Consider the following 20,183-nt stretch of genomic DNA (forward strand, 5'->3'; position numbering starts at 1 on the left):
TGAAAATATATGTGGTTGTAAAACTAGTAGGTACATTTTTAGAATAGATGTTAATATGGGTACTGTTTTCTGGTACCTACGGCCCATACGAATTTTTTTTTTTATTATATAAAAAGTTGTAGTTCCCCAAAACCGGACCAGTTTTGAGGAGACCGCGATTGTACCAGTGCGCTGATAATATATTATATACACCTATAACTACAACGTATATAATGTGTAATATACATATATAAATAATATGTACATAAAATGTGTACATCTACTTCAGCAGAATATTATAAACTATAAAGTATGCGTTGTATACTCGGCACGTGCAGACACACAGTACGCCGCGGTGGTGTTCAAGGAAAATCGCAATAATATTCGGTTCTCCACTCGATTGGTAAGACTCTCCGCGATTTAAGCGACAAATTTATTGGCCATCAACTATTTGTTTTTGTGAACGTTTTTACATTTTAAAATATATATATTATTTTAATTTACCGCCTGGTATGATATATTTTAAATAAAAAAAAAAAATTATACCCATAGAAATCAACATCGACAGTATTAAATTAGTTTGTACACACTCGCTGCTGGGACATTGGTTATTGTATTCCCGTTCTGGGTACTTTATTAGTTTTTTCAAACACAATTTTCGTCTAATGTTAATTTTATAATATTATAGGTATCTTGTACATGATATTATAAACGTAACATTAGATAATAATATATGTACGATGTACCCTATTACCGTCTACTAACAATACCTACATATTCTGTTCTCGACGTAATTATTTCACTATAAATCGACGCTCACTTCCATACACGATTACAATTTTTGTTCGTGAATAAATAAATTCGTCGAATTTAGCCGTAGTTTTATCGATGACGTTTGTTTTTATAGCTGGGCGAGGATGATGGTATGACGTCGTATAATCTTAATTTATAAGTTTATAACTAATTTAAAGATGACAATAATAAAAATAAATTTTGTTATTGTGGCTATTACTTAGGTCGATAACCTCACTTCTGCGCACTCTCATCGGTTCAAAATCAAAATCGGTGATCTCTTTGCGTCTACCGAAAGGTATACATTTTTAAAATATAATTAAGCTCGACAAATTAAGACGTCATACATACTCATATTTTTTCTGCAATATAGCCAACATGATAACGATTCCGTACACAACACATAAATGGTTAATACATTACAATATAGGAAGGCTTTTAACGATCATTGTGGAAGTTTAAGGTAGGTCGTAGGTACCTATATATACGAATATTAAATAATTTATATTAGTCATTATCCAGATGATGACCAACGATGGCAAACGACAAACCTCGAAATCACATAACGGGTGGGTGTTATTTATTTGAATAATTTCTCTTGGTATGCATTATAATCGATAAGTACATATATTATCTTCGAGGCAAATCTCGAGGACCTTTTTTTTACTGTTTTGCCAATTATTTCTTGTTGTAATCAAATGTATGCAATTGAGGTACGACTATATAATATATTATATCGTATATATTACGAATGGCTTAATATACGGTGTACACTATATAACATGACACATAATAACCCCTATATTTATGAGTCACTTAAAAATATTATTGTACTAAAAGCAAATGGAAAAATGAAAATCCTACAAAACTCGTTATGAAAATTTTGGAAGCATGTGTTTGATGTTAATGTGCTCTGTATGCCTATGTGCTGCATTTTATAATTACACATTCATTGTGTTGTTATAAAACCTACTTTTGATAATGTACTTTATAATATTGTGTTTCATTGAAATAAATGTAAATAAAAAAAAAACAAAATTTAAAAATCATGTTTAAGGTGAGTAGGTACTTAACTTGTTTCCAAATACGGCCTGGGGATGCACCACCACCCGGGGGCAAGATTAAAATTCATATTTATCGTTGTAAGTTAAACCCCTTTGATCTTATTTTGACTCTATATTATAATTTTTTATCACTGCTTTCAACATCAGTTTTATTCAAATTCTGAAAATATTTTTTATTATTTTATTACGTGTTTGATATGTGTATATTTTTTAAATCACAGGACAGGGCGAATCTCCTCTTGGTTTTCTCTGCAGCATTGCTTGTTTCAATTGTTCTGATGCACGTTTATAGCGGAACAGTATAAATTTTAAAGCCACGATAAATCAAAATAACAGCAAATTTAAATTGAACATTATGTACTGATTGTAGGTAGAATACAAATTTAACTATTAGGAACACGTAATTTAAACTACAACTAAACAATTTTGGAAATAATTTATTCATTTGCCCATATTGCCTAAAATTTAAACTTTGAAGAAAGTATAACACATTTTAGATTTTTTTTTCAATATAATTTTAAATTTCATATACCAAGGTCATACTATATTAACTTATTCAAAATTATAAATTATACCAACAAATATTAAATAATTATACAATATTCTTTATTTTAACTTCGTTATTGTTACAGCATGCAATTAACACTTACACATCATTGTGTAGGCCGTGCTCCCACTCTATAATTCATCGAGATTTTTCAAATTACAATTAAACTATATGTATAGCCCCAATGAGTGTGTGAATTGAAATAATAACTAATAAGTACTATTATAAACGATATACCCGGTCTGGAATATGATGCTACACAATGTATTAATAAACATTATAACATTACATTAGGTATATAATTTTCAAAAAGGACATTGTAAAAGATAGAAGTAATAAGACTGTGGGAAGTGAAGAGTTTATGTAGTATTGGTTGTTGTTTAATATTGTGTGCTTGTGTTTGTACTATAAATACAGCCCGTGAAGAAATGTTTATGAATTGTAGTATGATAATATTATAATTATTATTAGTGTTATTTATAATGTATAGGTACTATTGTATATTATAACTGCGTAATTGCAATTACTATTAATTATTAAATTAATCTATAAAATAACTGTGGTTGTTTTATTAATTATGCAATGTATACTATACAATTTCCGTATACCAGATACGAGCTTACAGCTCAGGTGGTGTACGTATCAGCTATTATTAATGTAATTTTTTGTAACTAAGTAATTTTAATTGATTTGGCTGAAGTAAATAAATAAATAAGTAAACGTAATTATGCATTATGTAACAATAAAACTATATGACCATCACATTATAATTGGTATTTCCTTTATATAAACAAAAAAACATTGATAAAACTAAAAATATAAATATTAATAATATATGTAAGTACACTCAATTTATATTGGTATTTTATGCATTTTAATTTATAGGTACCTATACCATATTTATTTTGCAATACTTGCAATGTCAAAACTCACACCTAATTCATATTATAGTAGGTGACTAGTCAATGCTGTTTTACGTTAGCTCATGTAATACTTAAATATGTCTCACTCTACACATAAATCATAAATATAAAATCGCATGAATTCTTCCAGAGTTAAATTTCGATTACAAATCTACTACATAAAAAAAACATATTCATAAACATGAGAATGCCGAATTATCAATAAACTGTCATAACACTCATAAGTCATAACTAGTGTCATCTAATTATTTTTATATAGGTATTTAAGTGTCACAAATTAAAACAAGTAATACCTATTATTAAATTTTAAATATTCATCATTGTTAAAAGGTGTATCATTAATAACTATCATTGTTAGCCTTAGAAGGACATCTGCTGATTGTGTGTCTATTACAACATGGTGGTCATACATTCATATAATAGTATGTGACACACTGACATAGTGACATATAGTAATACATGTCTACGAATGTCTGCACGAATCACAACCATAATTTTTAGTTTAAAATCTAATCCATTTTGGAAAATTGAAACTCTCGCTACTTGGAATAAAAAATAATAAAAGTGAAAACAATAGTTATAAATAACAGTCAAAAAGGTACAATATCCTAAAGATACACACCGCGTTAGCGTTAGCTATTAGATTATAGTAAAAACTAAAAACATGGTGAACAAAATGGACAACATGTTTATATTGACGACGAAACGGGTGTTTTCGTATGACGGAAAATATTCAGAGTACAGATATTGTTAACTTAATTATTAAAAAATAAACGAGTACTACAACCACAGTCGTAAATATGTCGCATAGTAGGTATGCATCGGGGGTAGAACAATGTTTTGAATTCGTTTCCAAATCAGGCGTGGGTGGCGACGAGCTGCAGGGATGGCCACAGCACACAATACGAATTACAGATTACAGGTTAGGCCCAGTAAAATTGTTGTGTTTGCACCTGTGTATAATATTATTATGTGTCTGAGTACCTATACAGTATATATTATTATATACATACGTGTATTTATATAGAGATCTCGTTAGCAGATCAACGAGCGCTGTCGGTGTGCGCCACACAGACAAACGAGATTTACAATAAATTGTGTGCTGTTGTTATATGTATAGGTTTACAACTAGTCCGACACCCATTATTTCACACCTTAACGCCAAAGACTAATAAAAACGATATAACTGGGTCCGTTGCAGACGCGCCACTGCCGCGGCCACCACACCTCCTACACAATCTCTGTCGAAAAACAACGGCGAGCACATAACAACAGTAATTATCCACTCTGTCGTATATTATTAAATATTACATATAGGCTGTATGTGATATGTGTTTTATAATATTATGTGTGTATGCACTGCTACACGTATACGTATGTGTATATATACCTACTTAATACTTATACACTGTCATAATAATAATAATAATAATAATATGTATGTGTATACATGCCATCTCCGCGCGAGGCGATAATAATCATTATATTCGAAGTGTTATTTTTTTCGCCTCCTCTTATATTATTACTTTCCTAGGTATTTTATAAGGCTGGTTTTCACACCTTCGCCGACATCGTCGTTGCATTAAAATACACATTATATACACGGCACCGACGGCATTATAATAATAATCGTATTTAAGCTGCGCCAGTTTTCGGGTGTAATTGCGTGGAACGTCCGAGTGGATGTACAGGCGGCGGCAGTGTTACATTATACACTTGATGTATAATTTTATAGCTAGTAAGTAGATACTATATATATATAGGTGTCTGGTGTACGTTCTTCGATGGTTTTTGGGTGCTCCCGAGACGACGAAGCGCCATCGTATCATGTCGCTCATCCACGAGGAGCTATTACTGTACAGCGATTCGATCGTCCGATTTTGGCATTATACTTAATCGTTTTCCCCTGCAGTCATACATTCACATAAATACGGTTTAATAATTATGATTATTGCGAGACTGATGTATACTATGAAAAACAAATAATCTACACACTGTGCTGCAGTCGTGGGTATTTGCGGTACAGTAGGTATAATATTATAAGTACTATCGAGATTACTGGATGTTACCATTTTGAAACGCGCTCAACTACGTATATTATGCAGGTAATCCCTGTAATATATTTTATATTATATCTTCAGCTGATATCGTCGTAATAAAACAACTATACGTTAGAATAAATCACACGATTTGGACACTAATTAGGTTTATTACCTATTGGTTTCTAATTTCTATATTCAGATATCATAAGGTATTGATAGTTTACGACGTGAGTAAAATGCGTTTTTTTCACCTTTGTGAAACATTATAATTATCAAAAACTGTTATAATTTTAGGTTTTCCAATTATTTTCAATGCCTTTCAATTATTACATCGCTCATAGTATTTGTTACGTGCATCACTACATTCTAAATTATAATACAAATTATATATCAAAATTTAAATTAAAATCATTACACTTACCTAGGTGTGTGTAATGTGTATACAATATACATAATATATAATAGGTATATAAGTAAATTGTATATACTATATAGACGCAACACGCAAAACGTAAAAGTTAAAATTAAACGTCACAAAAAGCTGTTTGGAACGATGCCACAAGATCCCCACTAAATTATAATAAGATACAGTCATAGTAGGTACCTTTTTGTATTAATAAATACATTTTAATATTTTTCAAAGGATCCCAAGAAAAGCTTTATCTTTTATTACTATATTTGAGATATGCATTATACGCGGGTACAATACGTGAGACCATAAAAAGAGTACATTTTCCTCGAGATAAAATATTTTTTATTACGACTTTGAATTATGGCAAAAAAAAACATGTTTAAAAATACGTATATTTTATACAATATAATAATATACATAAATAAAATTAAGGAAATATTGAAAGTGAAAAAATATAACACCACAAAAATGAGATAACTATATGGCAGTAATTGCATTATTTATTGTTAGATTTGTATAAAAGTGAATAGGTAGTATTTTATTTTTAAATTATGTGAAATGCGATTATTTACTGTACTTTTATAATGTTCCTAAGTGGTTTTGCGGAATGAAACGAAAGCAGCTTTTGTTGTATACACAATTTGTTAAAGTATTTTATCAACGCTATTATTTATTTTAAGTATAATTTACAACTTGTATGTATTATAAACTTTATTCAGCGACCTAATACAATCTTCTTTTATAACTTATTACTTTTCTTATATTAAATAAATCTGCGTGCAACTAAATTGAATTATTATTATTATTTATATTTAATCAAAATACATTTTTGAAGCTCTCCTAGAACCTATTGTAAGACGTATAAATATTACGAAAATATTATAAATAAATTAAAATTTATAAATTAAAAATATATTACTCTAGAAAAGATAAGAAGTTTAATTAATGCACACATTGCGTATAATAGTTGTCGTATTTTAAGTATGATTATAATTTATGTCTGTTAAATGATCTTCATATCCATGTTAAACTGTAAGACTGAAATAATTAAATGTTATCAAATAACAATAAATATAAAACTAAGTAAGTTAACTAAAGACAGAAATATATGTTTGGACTTAGGGCGCAAATGATGAGTTTTCGTGAAATTATTTGTATGTTTTAATGACGCGGCCAGTAATAGTTTTCCTTTCAATATATTTTACGGAATACAATAATTTGTATACAATGGTATATTTAGTTAACAGTATCGAGTGGGCGTTTGGTATGAAACAGTTGTTGTATGTGATATGGATCGGTTTAAATAAGTATAGTTTCTATTCACGTTCTTGAATTAATTTCAATAAAGTATTTAAAGTATAAAAAGTATAATGGTTGAAAATATCGTGCTATATTCGTAAACGTACATACAATAGTCAATGAAACAATGAAAACCAAACCAATTGCAACTGATATTTTGTACGGGTGATCTGCACAATAAAGTCACAGTTATTATTGTTATATTCTGTAGATATGCGCACTATAAGTTCCATCTTATATACGAATGCCGCCATAACGTTATATTTATTACATGATAATTCGATATTTTTTAATTATATGTAAAAAGTTCTTTGGATAATAACAATTGGGCATAGATTAATATTGTACTTACTCTTTTAATACGTTTAGAGTCACGTAGACACGTAGTTGATTCATATATTTATCTGTAGTACTAGTAGGTACGTAACTAAAATAATAAATCTTACTACCCATAAATGACAGGCTGTATATTATTATTAAAGTAATTATTAATTAAGTATTTTTATACTGAAATTATGCCACCGATATTGATTTTTAAAAATATATTTATATCGTTTATTTAAATGTAGATACACTCCTTAACCAATAAAAGTATTTTAAAACTTAATCATTAAAAATTGTTTAATAACAAAAAAGATGTTGATTAATATTTATTAACCTTTGAGTTGCGGGACTTCGTTAATTATAGGCTCCCGTTATTTTCCGGAACAAGAAAACGGCGCTAACAAGTTTTCTGTCTTCAGTCTTGTGTTGTAATATAACGCCTAAGAGCTTCGTAAGATAATTTTTGACATTTCTTGGGACAACAGTAAAGCAGTTTATATATTAACGAGTGCCGCAGGAAATTATGCGCCGAAACGTCGTATACTTGCACATTAATCACAATATTATGACTGCGTGCTGTGACACAAGCCAAGTCATTTCTAGTATAATATATATTTTGTTCAACGACAATTAAAAACTGTATAAACTCATCGGGTGGAAGTAATTAATTTACTACAACATTTTTCACAACCGTTTTCCGTCTTTTACAGAAAATGTTTAATATTATAAATATAATAATCGATATAAATATCGATAACTGCAGAAAAGTGTTTACGATTATGCCCATAAAAATAAAAATAAAAATCGTTTTGAACAGAAGATCGTCGAAGTGTATGCCTCTCGCCATTGCGTTTCGAACTAATTTCGAATTATCGTTCGACGTTCATGTAAAGTATTCTTCTAGATCAGAGTCTTCAACGATTGCATATGTCACCTATAAGGCTAGAGATTACGTCTTATGAGTTATATTATGTAATAAATTACAATTAGTTTTATAGTTGAGCATTTATGTATAGATAACAAGTATTATATTCTACGATATTGTAGTACAATATGTAACTGTAATATTATGTCGTTAATCAATGGGTAGGTAAATATATACATTCCCATGTGTGCAGAGATACATACACATATTTTGTTGTAATATGTTTTTACACAGATTTACAGCTATTAATTATTATATAAGTACCTATGTTATATATAATTAAAATATTTGGGTGGTATTATATTATATTACTATATCAAGGCATTCAAAACTACTACAACTGAAAAAACCTTTTTTTTGAGTGTAATGATTTAAAAATCATTAATTTTGAGAACTACTCGAATCATTATAAAATTGAGATATTATAAACCTAATTTGGTATAACATAACATTTAATACTTGGGTACCTTATCGGGCTTATGTATACGTATAGGTAATATAGCTGTTGAATGAAATAAAAGATACGATTCGGGAATAAACCGATGAATATTATAATACCATTATGGTGTTTACTGAGAATATGCTACCATAGGTACTATAATATATTATACATAATGATTAATAATATATCGAATATAATGTACATATTATTATACCTCAATTGTACACGGAGAATAAGAATACTAGAAAATAAACAAATATTATTAAATTAATATACTTGCTGCAGACAGCTGATGCCTGAAAGCGATAGTCGAAAAAATATTATCGACAGATGAGTATTTTCATAAGATATTTTTCGGCTGATTACAATAATTCCGCAGTAAACGGTTTATGCGCGTACACATGTCCTGTGCCAACGATCGAATTAAGTCATAGTAATCGAATGATTGCATTCAAATTACTTAATCAATCGGCAGCGATACGCACAAAAAAAAAAAACAAAAAAAAAAAACTATTACATACCTACTGCACGTGCTCACGGCGATTGGTCTTCTTCGCACGATTTACGACGTTTTCGTTGCCCGCGAGTTTACCGGATTTACTCGTTTTTATTTATTTTTTTCGTCGTATATTAATATTGTCTATTATATTATTAGTATAAATTGCACAACAGCGCGTCACGCCGTCACCACTATATTATTATGTTTTTTTTTTATTATAGTAGTCCAAGTCGTCGAACACCGGGCGGGGTCCTATATCATTGATGTCGTGTATTTATTCCTCGATGGCGACTTCTGTGTTCAGTATTCGGATTTTAAATTTGCATATAATATCACAAGCACTCGTGCGAGTTTGTCACCTGCACTCGGAGCAATCATACTATTATTACCTATCGCTGATTGCGAACGGTCCGTCATCAGTTCTCCTTTCGATCGAGTCGACTTCTGCGAGTCTAATGATATTATTATAAATTATTATTACAATATATTACGCCACGCGTTTTGTACCGAATCTGCACCAGATGTACCTAATGTTCCGTGTATAATATATACGAACAGTTTTATGAGACCACATATTTATCAACAAATGGAAAAACTTTCAGTTATCCTTGTAGTTATCAGCTATTCGTAGTCCACGTATGAGTATAAGGTACGAGACGTCAAGTCGTAAGACCTGAGTGTATTTGTTTTTCATCATAGGTAGGTATATAACAGCCATACACTATGCTCAGTAATATTATTATGAGTACCCCACTGTGAGAAATATGTGTTCTAAGTATTTCCGAATTATTGCCAATATATGATGTATTAGGACGATTGAACTGGGGTTCGGGTTGTGGATGGTTAAAATATACATAGACATAAGATCATAAGATATATTACATATTGCAGTGTATTGATATAAAAGTGTACACTTGAATATAATATGATTCATTTTGTACAAGCAATATACAATCTGTATCACTTGATGCAATAATAATACAGGCCAATGGTAACAAATATGACAGGTTATTAACGTTATTTCGATGAATGGAGCCACCAATTGCTGGCAAAACAGGTAAAAAAAAAATGTAACTAATTAATATTAATTTTAAACACTTTTATATTAGCTATATTTATATAGCTATGCGCTATTGTATAAAATATTTTAATTATGGTTTTATTTCAGATTTATTTTATCAATTTTTTACAGCTAAAAAAAAAAGAAAACAAATTGACGCGAAAACATAATAATATATCCTTAATTTCATATAGTATATGAGTAGTTTGTTTTTCAAATGTATAATCCAACCATTTAAAAAAAAAACTATCCTTTTAAAACCCTTTTTTCGAAAACCAATTGCTCGAGCACCAAAAAGGACTACATTTTTAGTACCAATAGTATATGTAGAGTTGCTCATTTCTTATATATTATTAAATAATATAATATACAATGCGTATAATTTATGCGTATCGTGATTTTATGTACGGAATTCTTCGACGGGGGTGGCGTGACAATTCGATTGTTCGGTACGTGCTATATTGGATACATAAAAAAACCACAACAACCAGAGGGAAGGCGTATATTTGTAAAATAATATAAAAATTGATTTTTCAAACAACCATCGTCATTGATACTGTGATACCGCTCGAGGGGTGTATTGTCGCGAACAGACATAACGTTATTTATGGCTCCGTGCGCATATTTTTCTATATAATAATAAGAAAAACGTTTTGAATAGCAATATGTGTGTCTCCGCGATACCAGGTGTGTCGGAAAAATGGTTATTGAGAGAAGCTCGCAAGGCGAATATAATATATTTATTATATAATATACACAGACACGCCATCGCAGACATACCACAGACACACATAACTCGTATACCGCATTCGTATGTACCTACCCATACCTATTGTACATAATATTATACCTCCTACGGAGGAAAGTTAATTTTCGTAACCTATTATTTTATGAGCTGCAACGGTAATTGCAGCGCGTCCTACGTGGTTTAATACAACGGACGGCGCATTCGGGATTTTCTGCGCTAAACGTTTTTTAACAAGACACTAATTTTTCTCTTAAATAACATATTACATTTGATATATAATATATATATATATGTTTCAATTATACACGGCTTGTTATTATTAGAAACCGGGAGCATCGTGTAATACGTGAGGTTAATAACAATAAACACCGGCGATTATATACCAACCACCGCCGCCGCCGCCGCACACCGAGTCCGTTTAAAACTCATTTAACGAGGTGCAATTTATTTTCAATGCAACTTATTTTAGACGGTACAGACCCCTCCCGGCGGTGGCAGACTACCGGCCAGAACAGGTCGGAAGCTCGAAATTGCCATCGCGTCGTAACCCTCGAAATTCTTTTCGATCTTTTGCCGAAATAAAAATGATAATTACCTACCACCGGTACGAGATTTCGCCCGGCGGCCTTTAGGCGATATCATATTATGTAGAGTAAACGCACACCTAAATCGGTACCTAAGAGTACATTAGGTATAACCGACAGTATGATATGATGCTGAGATAACTAATGTATCTACTTACTACATTTTATTCAATACATTTGTCCGTTTTTGTTTTTGTTGGCGCCAGCTTAAAGCCCTGGTGAAATTACAGAGTGTCCAGCAGTGGTGCGAAGGTTTTCTAAATCAAATAACGAATGGAAAATAATGAAACCCGCTCGCTACGCATTTTATATATACTCTACGAACCTAAAAACAGGGTGGGACAGTGAAATGTGTAACGAATCTCGTATCGAAATACATAAGATAAACGCCCGTTTCACTGCCCCATCCTGTGTAATTTCTGTGGTTTCGAAATATTCCGCTTTCCAGGACACAGATTTCAAAACTCTTAATAATAATTTACTAGGTATCATAGTTTTGTTATTTGATTGTTTGGACTTTGGAATATAATTTTTATCCATACTTGATGCATATTCAAAATGTATAGGTGTATACATATAAACTTACTATTTGACTAAATTTTATTTTTAATCAACCATTCTTGGATTCGAGATTATTATACAGTCTGTAAGCATAAATGTATTATAAAAATCCAAAAGGTTAAGCTTATTCTTCTACATGTGGTTATAATATATTATAACTCTAGAATAATGTCAGATTTGAATATTTTAGGTTAATTTACATATCGATCGTTTCCTCAATAGTGTACATAATAGAAATCGCATAACTACACAATACAGCAAATACATTGTTGAAAATAGTTCATAGTGCATAAAAGCCAGAGCAAGACGCGAGTTGCTTGATAATGAACGCAGCGCAGTATTTCACTTTTGAAACTAGAAACATGGTCAGATATGACCGCTCGTAAATCAATAAAATGCTAATTCTGTGAACAATGTAACCTATTATAGAATTATCACACAAAAACAGTTCGTCGACTTCATAATATTCTAAAGTAAGACTTTAAATTATTGTAACTGTCGAACCATAATAGTTGTATGCTGAAAGTTCTAAAATAAAAAATAAATAAAAAACTTTAAATCTTAACCAGTGGTTATTTACCATAGATACTTCATTTTAGGTTTGTAGGTCAATGTTATGGAAATGGAAAATATTCAAGTAGCGTACCCATCTAAATACCTAATACTGTATTATTTGTATTACAGACTACAGTATTTCCGTTGGTATACTAAATCAATACATCGAGTCAATAGGCATGATTTGTAAAAATTGCATTCATTTTATGGTTTTTCTTTTGTGCCGTCGTAATATCGTATGAGTAAAATCGATGTACTTAATACAAAAACTATTTTTGTAAACCGCATATACGAGTAGGTACATGAATTATTGAGCACAACATAAATCCTAAGATTGTAAAATAATATATACAATACACCACACCAATTTTACTGTTTTGTACATCCTAATTTTATGCTATTATTATAATATTACTATAATATCTATACTACTTATTAGTATGATCAAATAATTCTGTATGATAAATGAATACAGTAAAATAACCATCATCAAGTCAGTATGGATCCGATTTCAAAGTGTATTAAACTATTGAAGGTGACGTTTTGTCTACTTGTCTATATTTATACTTAATACTTCAGTAGTTCAGTCAACGGTAAGGTTGGTCAAATAATCAATGTACTTAGTTGCATACATCAACTATTATACATTACTCCCTATAATTATTATAATTAATGGTGTTATAATGTATGCCAATATTATAACTAGTCAATGAAACCTGACGCTTATTGAAATTTTTATGAAATTATTATTTAAAATTGGAAAAGAAATGTGACAGTTATAACCTAATTTTAAATATTTTTTATGAATTTAGGTGGCTAATATTATGTCAGGTTATTATATAACATACGTGAAATAATATGATGATAATAAATAATATATAATAAATCTGTTGAGCTAATAAAAGATGCATATTATATTTATATAGAATATATTGTAAACTAACTAAATATAAGTATCAAGAAGTTTAAAAAATCATTGTTTAAAATACACTAATTTTACGATAAAGTGGAAATAAAATATTATAAGTACGCGTGATAGTCATAAGTTATAACTAACCTACATTTTAGATGGGTAATAAAATCGTATTTATTGGTAAATTCAAATTTATTATTTATATATATTACTATTAAAAGCAAAATATAGGTACTTAATGCATTAAGTATGAGAGGAAAAACGCACCATAAACTTAGCTGCAGTAAATATAATTATATTTGACACTCATCAATTTCATAAGCTTTGGCAGCTTTAAAAGTCTTATATAATACAATGTTTATTAATACTTGGTACTTGTTGAATCATATGATTCCCTCAACAAAGTAGGTACTCATTTCATAATTTTAATCAAGTAATGCGACCGTTTAGAATAACGTTCTACGTTTCGTATAATATATAATTTATATACGATTTAGGGTTACCTACTAATAATAAATATTATAAAACAGGAACACTTCAATTTTCTAGTCGGCAACTGCAGTTTCAACATAACCAGAGTGCAGAGCTCTCGATTATATAATAATATGTTATTATGTATTTACAATTTACTACCTATTTACTATTTAATGGTTTGGTTATTTCCTTCTGATGGATTCTAATTATTATTTCTCAGTTTTACTATTTTTGAAATCGAAAAATTTCATCGGCTAGATATGTGTAGTTTCTGTTGGAGTGGATTATTTTTGGTGGTTTTTTTTTAGCAAATCTTATAAACAAATATTGCTAGGTAAATCTGCAAGGGTGGTCCCGTACGCACGGCCACCCCTAATAATTTGAATGTGTGTATAAAGTGTCTGTTGATATGATCGTCCTTGGTGGTCGTTTCCAAAAAAAGATGGAAATAGCTGTTCCATAAAAAAAACCGACTAGGTATAATAACAAAAAATAATTCGTACCTACCTTATAATAATCAAATTTAAATGTAAATAATTTAGTCAATATTTAGTATATTGTATCTCAGTAGGTAAGTGAATACGTGCAGATAAAAAACGTTACCTAATTAACTACCTTTTATGAAAACATATTTTTGAGCTGTAATGGGTTATTCCTGATGATTATTCATCACTATTATTTTAATCTGATTTGGAAATATCAATCAGTTTTCATTAAGTGAATATCATTTTTATCTTCAGCAGTTTTCATGCAAAAAATAAAAACATCTGGTGCAATTTTCTTTGAAGTATAGAAAATACTAGGTTATTATTCATTAGCAAAGTTATTATTTTAATTAATGTATTATGTTAATAAATTAGAACAAATTATGCATTTTTAATACTACCTTCGTACTAAATTAGATGAAATATAAGTTTAATATATATATATATAAGTAATATATACATACATATATATAAGTTCTTAGCTTTTACGTCTGTAACAAATCTTAAAAAGTTTTAAAAAACATAAATTATAAAAACAGTCATTCAGAATTAAAAATATGTGTAATATAATACGTGACCAACATTATAGAAAATTAAAGATGCATCTTAAACGGATGGGTGTGAACACAAAACAATAGATAATATTGCTTTGGTCAATAATCAAAACGAATAATTATTAGACCAACCAATCAATTAAAATTAATGATATTAAAAAATACAGTAATACTTAAGTTGCTTCCGTTTTTTTTTTAATATTAATTATGAAGTGTATCAAAAAGTTTAAACTGCAGAAAAACCATCTAAAAATCATACATTTTTTTTTTTAATAAAATGATTTATTTGTAAAATCAATAAAACTTAAAATGATTAAATAAAGCTTTTCTAAATACATAGATTAGAGTACATATATTTTACTATATAAACGAAGTATAAGTACCACATTTATATTCTAATTAAATTGCCCTAAGCTCCATTTTAACTCGACACAAACATTTTCCTGTTTAATTCGTTTTATTGCAAAGTAAACTAATTGAAAAGTCAATTTCCCGAAAATAAACCGAACATTAGTAAGCGGTAACTGAATAATAAAACTGCAGTAAAATAAATCGTTAATTCAATTAAAAAGTTTCTATAAGTATATTCATAGTGGGTCTACAGTGTTTCTCGGACGTCTGTTTAAACCGCATGCGGCCCGACACTGGTTATAAAATAATATATTATATGGTGTTACAGATAATGTTATTTTTAAAAGTGTTTTATATAAAACCAGCTTTTAAGTGCAGCTTTTAATTTCAAAATTATTCTTTCTCAAAGTACAATAGTAATTTAGACAGTAAATAAATGTTGTCACCAGTGCGTCTGTAGCTTGGTAAAATATTCGAAAACAAACTTTTGAATGGTTTGGTAGGTACTTAAAGTTTTTTTTTAGTTTTATTAGTTTAAATGAAGTACCCTCCAAGTAAAATAGTTTTTGAACTGATTAAGTAACTGAAAAAGCTTAAAACTTATAAATAACGTGTAACCAAATTTACTTATAATATTTTTTAGTGCGCGCATTCACATACTTAGTCTTTTTTGCAAAATATTGCCTAACAAGCTATTTTAACAGTTTGAATCTTAACTATTTATAATATCGGATAGTGCTAAGAAGAGTACTCCCAAATATATGTTAAAGTATGAATGACTTGAAATAATATTTAGTTCAATGGTGAACAAATGAAGAACACAACTGGCTTAGCTATTGTAGACTTTACAAAATATAATTGCATTTGTATTCAAAAGTTATATAGATACTACTTATTCGTAAAATACATTTTTTTAAAGTTTAGAATTTAATGTGTTATGTTTGTGCAGATACAATTATGGGTAAGTTAGTATATAAGTATACATTCTCAAAATTATTTATACAACACTGACTGACACAGTTGTACCTACATTACAAAATATTATGTACCTCCATTTTAGAGATAAACCCGCTGTAATCACGTTTTTTTAAGGAATCTACATTTTAGTTTGTGAGCTGCAGCACGGTTTCCTTTTTGGAATTAGGTCAGTCGAACGCCGCACGGTTCGCTTATAGGTATAAACAAACAGCGCGGGTGTCGTGTAACCGCGGGTGAGTAGTCGTCCCGGCCAGGGTGTAAAAATAACGATTCAGCGAGTTGATTGGGTTGCACAAAAATAGCGATTGTATGCACATCACCACTCACTGGCGAATGTAATATCATATTATTGCAATTATTATCATCGTTATTAGCGCAGACGATATCGTTAGTCGTTATACCATGGCTGTTTTTGGACTCGCAGGTGAAGAACATTATAGGCAGTAAACGCGAGTGTGCTATAAGACCGAGAAAAAAAGAAAAAACCGGCTGAAATTCGGTTCCGTGTAATTTGTCTGGTTCGCCGTTGGTGGTGGTGGCCACTGCCGCCCGAAGCTTCCCGCAGTACAATATCACGAAACCGGTCGATAAGACGTACAAAAAATAATAATAAAAACACAACACAGTACGTAATATCTGTATCGAAATACAGTGATAAAGAATGAGACTGACGTGTGGACGTATTAACATTAAATTGCATAGTAATAATATAATACGCTGCAATAATAACAATATTATACGTCATTATCTAGCGCCTTTCTCGCGGACGTATTAATTGGTTGTCCGAGCTTCGTTTGGCTAGGCACTCGGCCAGCGTCCATAATGTTTAAAGTGTATTGCGTGCTAAACATAATTATTTATTATTAAACCTTTATGCGCATACAGGAAAAATCGGTTTTTTTACCATTCAAATCAGCTCCCCAATACATTCGAATGGATATATTATAACAGTGCTATTTTATTGGAAGCCAACAAAATATTATTTTACGATTTTAATTTATAGTCGCTACAATGTCAATGTGTATAAGTCATCTATGCACATAGTGTCTGAGAGTGATTCATAAGGCACGCTCACCTACATGCTATAGTTTTATGAGGTTTTATTTTTGAAATTCGACTTTTGGAATTCTCATACATACATATATACTTTAAGTTTAAGACCGTATTTTCAAATCCTTACATGCAATCTGGGGTGTGTATATTGTGGGGATACAAATTTTTTTTTTTCAAAAGTATATTCTATCCTTTTTTTAGGAGTAGTTACTATCTAAAGTTATCAAACTTTTTAGGTAGTCTAATTATAATACATTTGAAAGATATATAAGGGATTACGGTGATTTTAAAGTTATAGTTATCAGTAATCATTATTCAAATATATTAGAATTTTATAATTTGTAAAAATCAACCAAGTGTAATATTACATACTGTATTTTACATCATATTAAGCACACTTATTTCCATACGTTCATGAAATTTATGAACTCACAATTTATGAAATAATTTAACGAATTAAAAGAAGTTAAACGAAATTTACATTCATTCGAAATGTAATTAGTGATTACAAATGTACGGTAAAATTGTGTTTTTGATTTTAGAAAGGGGTATACATCATCACAGAACACTCTTTATATGGCATACAAATCTAAGTATTCGAATTTATTATAGTATGCTCATTAATTATACTTAAAAATTCTAAAAATTTGAAAGAATACATAATTATTAAACAATACAATTTGAGTGAGAATGATTGGTTAGCATGTATAGCTGTTGATTTTTCTTCTCAATAGGAAACGATTTTGCATATAAATTGGCTTGCATAATTGCGGTTTCGAGCCTCAATAATAAATTTATATTTGATCACTCGCGCCTTCTGTAATCGGTAAAACAGGATAGCCATAAAGGTATATACTTATATATATTTTCTATATACTATAATAATAATATGTATCTATCATTAAGCCTACATGCTATAAGCTAGGCAGGAAACTCTCACAGTGAAGACTTAAAATTCCTTACGGCTAGCGTTTTTATTATGTACCTGCGATAATTATTATTTATAATTTTACAACTTATTCCTTAAACGAATAATTAAGAACGATAAACGTACACTAACGGACACCTGTCTTATGTCTTACGGCGCAACCGAAAAAAAAAACATTTTAGTCGATTTTAAAATTGGTAGGTACGTGTGTCGTAGGTATTGTATAATATTTTATACTATACTATATACCAATATACATATTATACATTTATACTTACCTATAAACGTTTTGAGAGTAAAATATAATTATTTCTCAGATTTAACTGTTTTTGTTTAAATACCGTAACTAAATATGCAATATAAATTATAATACACGCGTGAGTAAAAATATGTGTGACAATTAAAAAATATATTAGATTCACCGAAGTGGTTATTCACGAGTGCGACACTGTTAGCTGTTTTGACATATAGAGAATAGATGGATATATGAAATTAGGTATAGTCACAGACTCACTGTTATAGTACAAAAACAAGGACAAAAACTATAATGCTTTACTATTATTAAATTATAATTTAAAATAACAATATCATTCATATCTTCGCTGTCGCCAACAATAGTATTAATAGAATATAATACAATATAATGTAATAGCATAATGATATCAAACGGACAAAACCTGCCGTAAGATTTCCCGACCTAAACTCACCGCCGGAGTGTCACCAGTGGGCGAGTTCTACGCACAATCTTTTTCAGTCTAAATTTTTCTCTGGCCTCATTTATGTTTATTATATTATGCTAAAATTGTATAGATTGTATGATTCTAATAAACAATTTTAAAAAAGATTCGCAGTTCGATACGACAATAATTTGTAAATCGTAATAATATCTCAATCAATATAGTGCAACGTGTTCGCGGGAGAAAAAAAATTGATAATATTTACAATAACGCCACCCAAGGTTCGCTAACAAAACATGTTTTTAGTGTGCATCGTCAGCCAACCAGCCAGCAGTGGCAGGAGCAGCCGCCACGCCGTCACAATAACATCGCCTCGTCTAGCCCGCGCGCCGTCTGTTCGTCGTCGTCCGTATATTCGGGCTCAAGTCCAGGTGCACCCCCCGATTTGTGCAGCTGCCCCGGCCCGGCACACGTATTATAATAGTAGTCATATCCCGTGCACCTCCACGACTCGGGTTTCTTTTGTACGCATACCTGCACGCGCATGTGGAGAAATATCATTATTATAACGTTATATTTCTGTGTTTATTTGTAGGTATTATGTATATATCTACTATGTGGTGATGATAAAAATACTAAATGTAGTGTGGTAGGTACTACTCCCTACCACACTATACACGCATATATGAACAAATATATAGGCGGTAATTTATACATATATATATATATATATTATATTGTTTGATAATAACACCACAATGTGATAGTATTGTAGTGGGTAGGCTCGCGCGCGCGAGTTGGCTCGTTCCCTCCCGCGGAAGTAGGTAGGCCCCGCGTCTTCCGCCCGGAACACATGTCGGCACGCGACCCGAACCGGTTCGCTTTTGCACGCGTCCGTCAGCGGAACACGTGTTATGGAAATAGTGCTGGGCATGTGCCTCTATACCTACCTATAATTTATTATTCTCCTCCCGACACAACAATATTATGTTACCACTCATAGCTCGTACGTAC

Source organism: Myzus persicae, unplaced genomic scaffold, assembly GCF_001856785.1.
Source record: "Myzus persicae strain clone G006 unplaced genomic scaffold, MPER_G0061.0, whole genome shotgun sequence".
NCBI classification, from domain to species: domain Eukaryota; kingdom Metazoa; phylum Arthropoda; class Insecta; order Hemiptera; family Aphididae; genus Myzus; species Myzus persicae.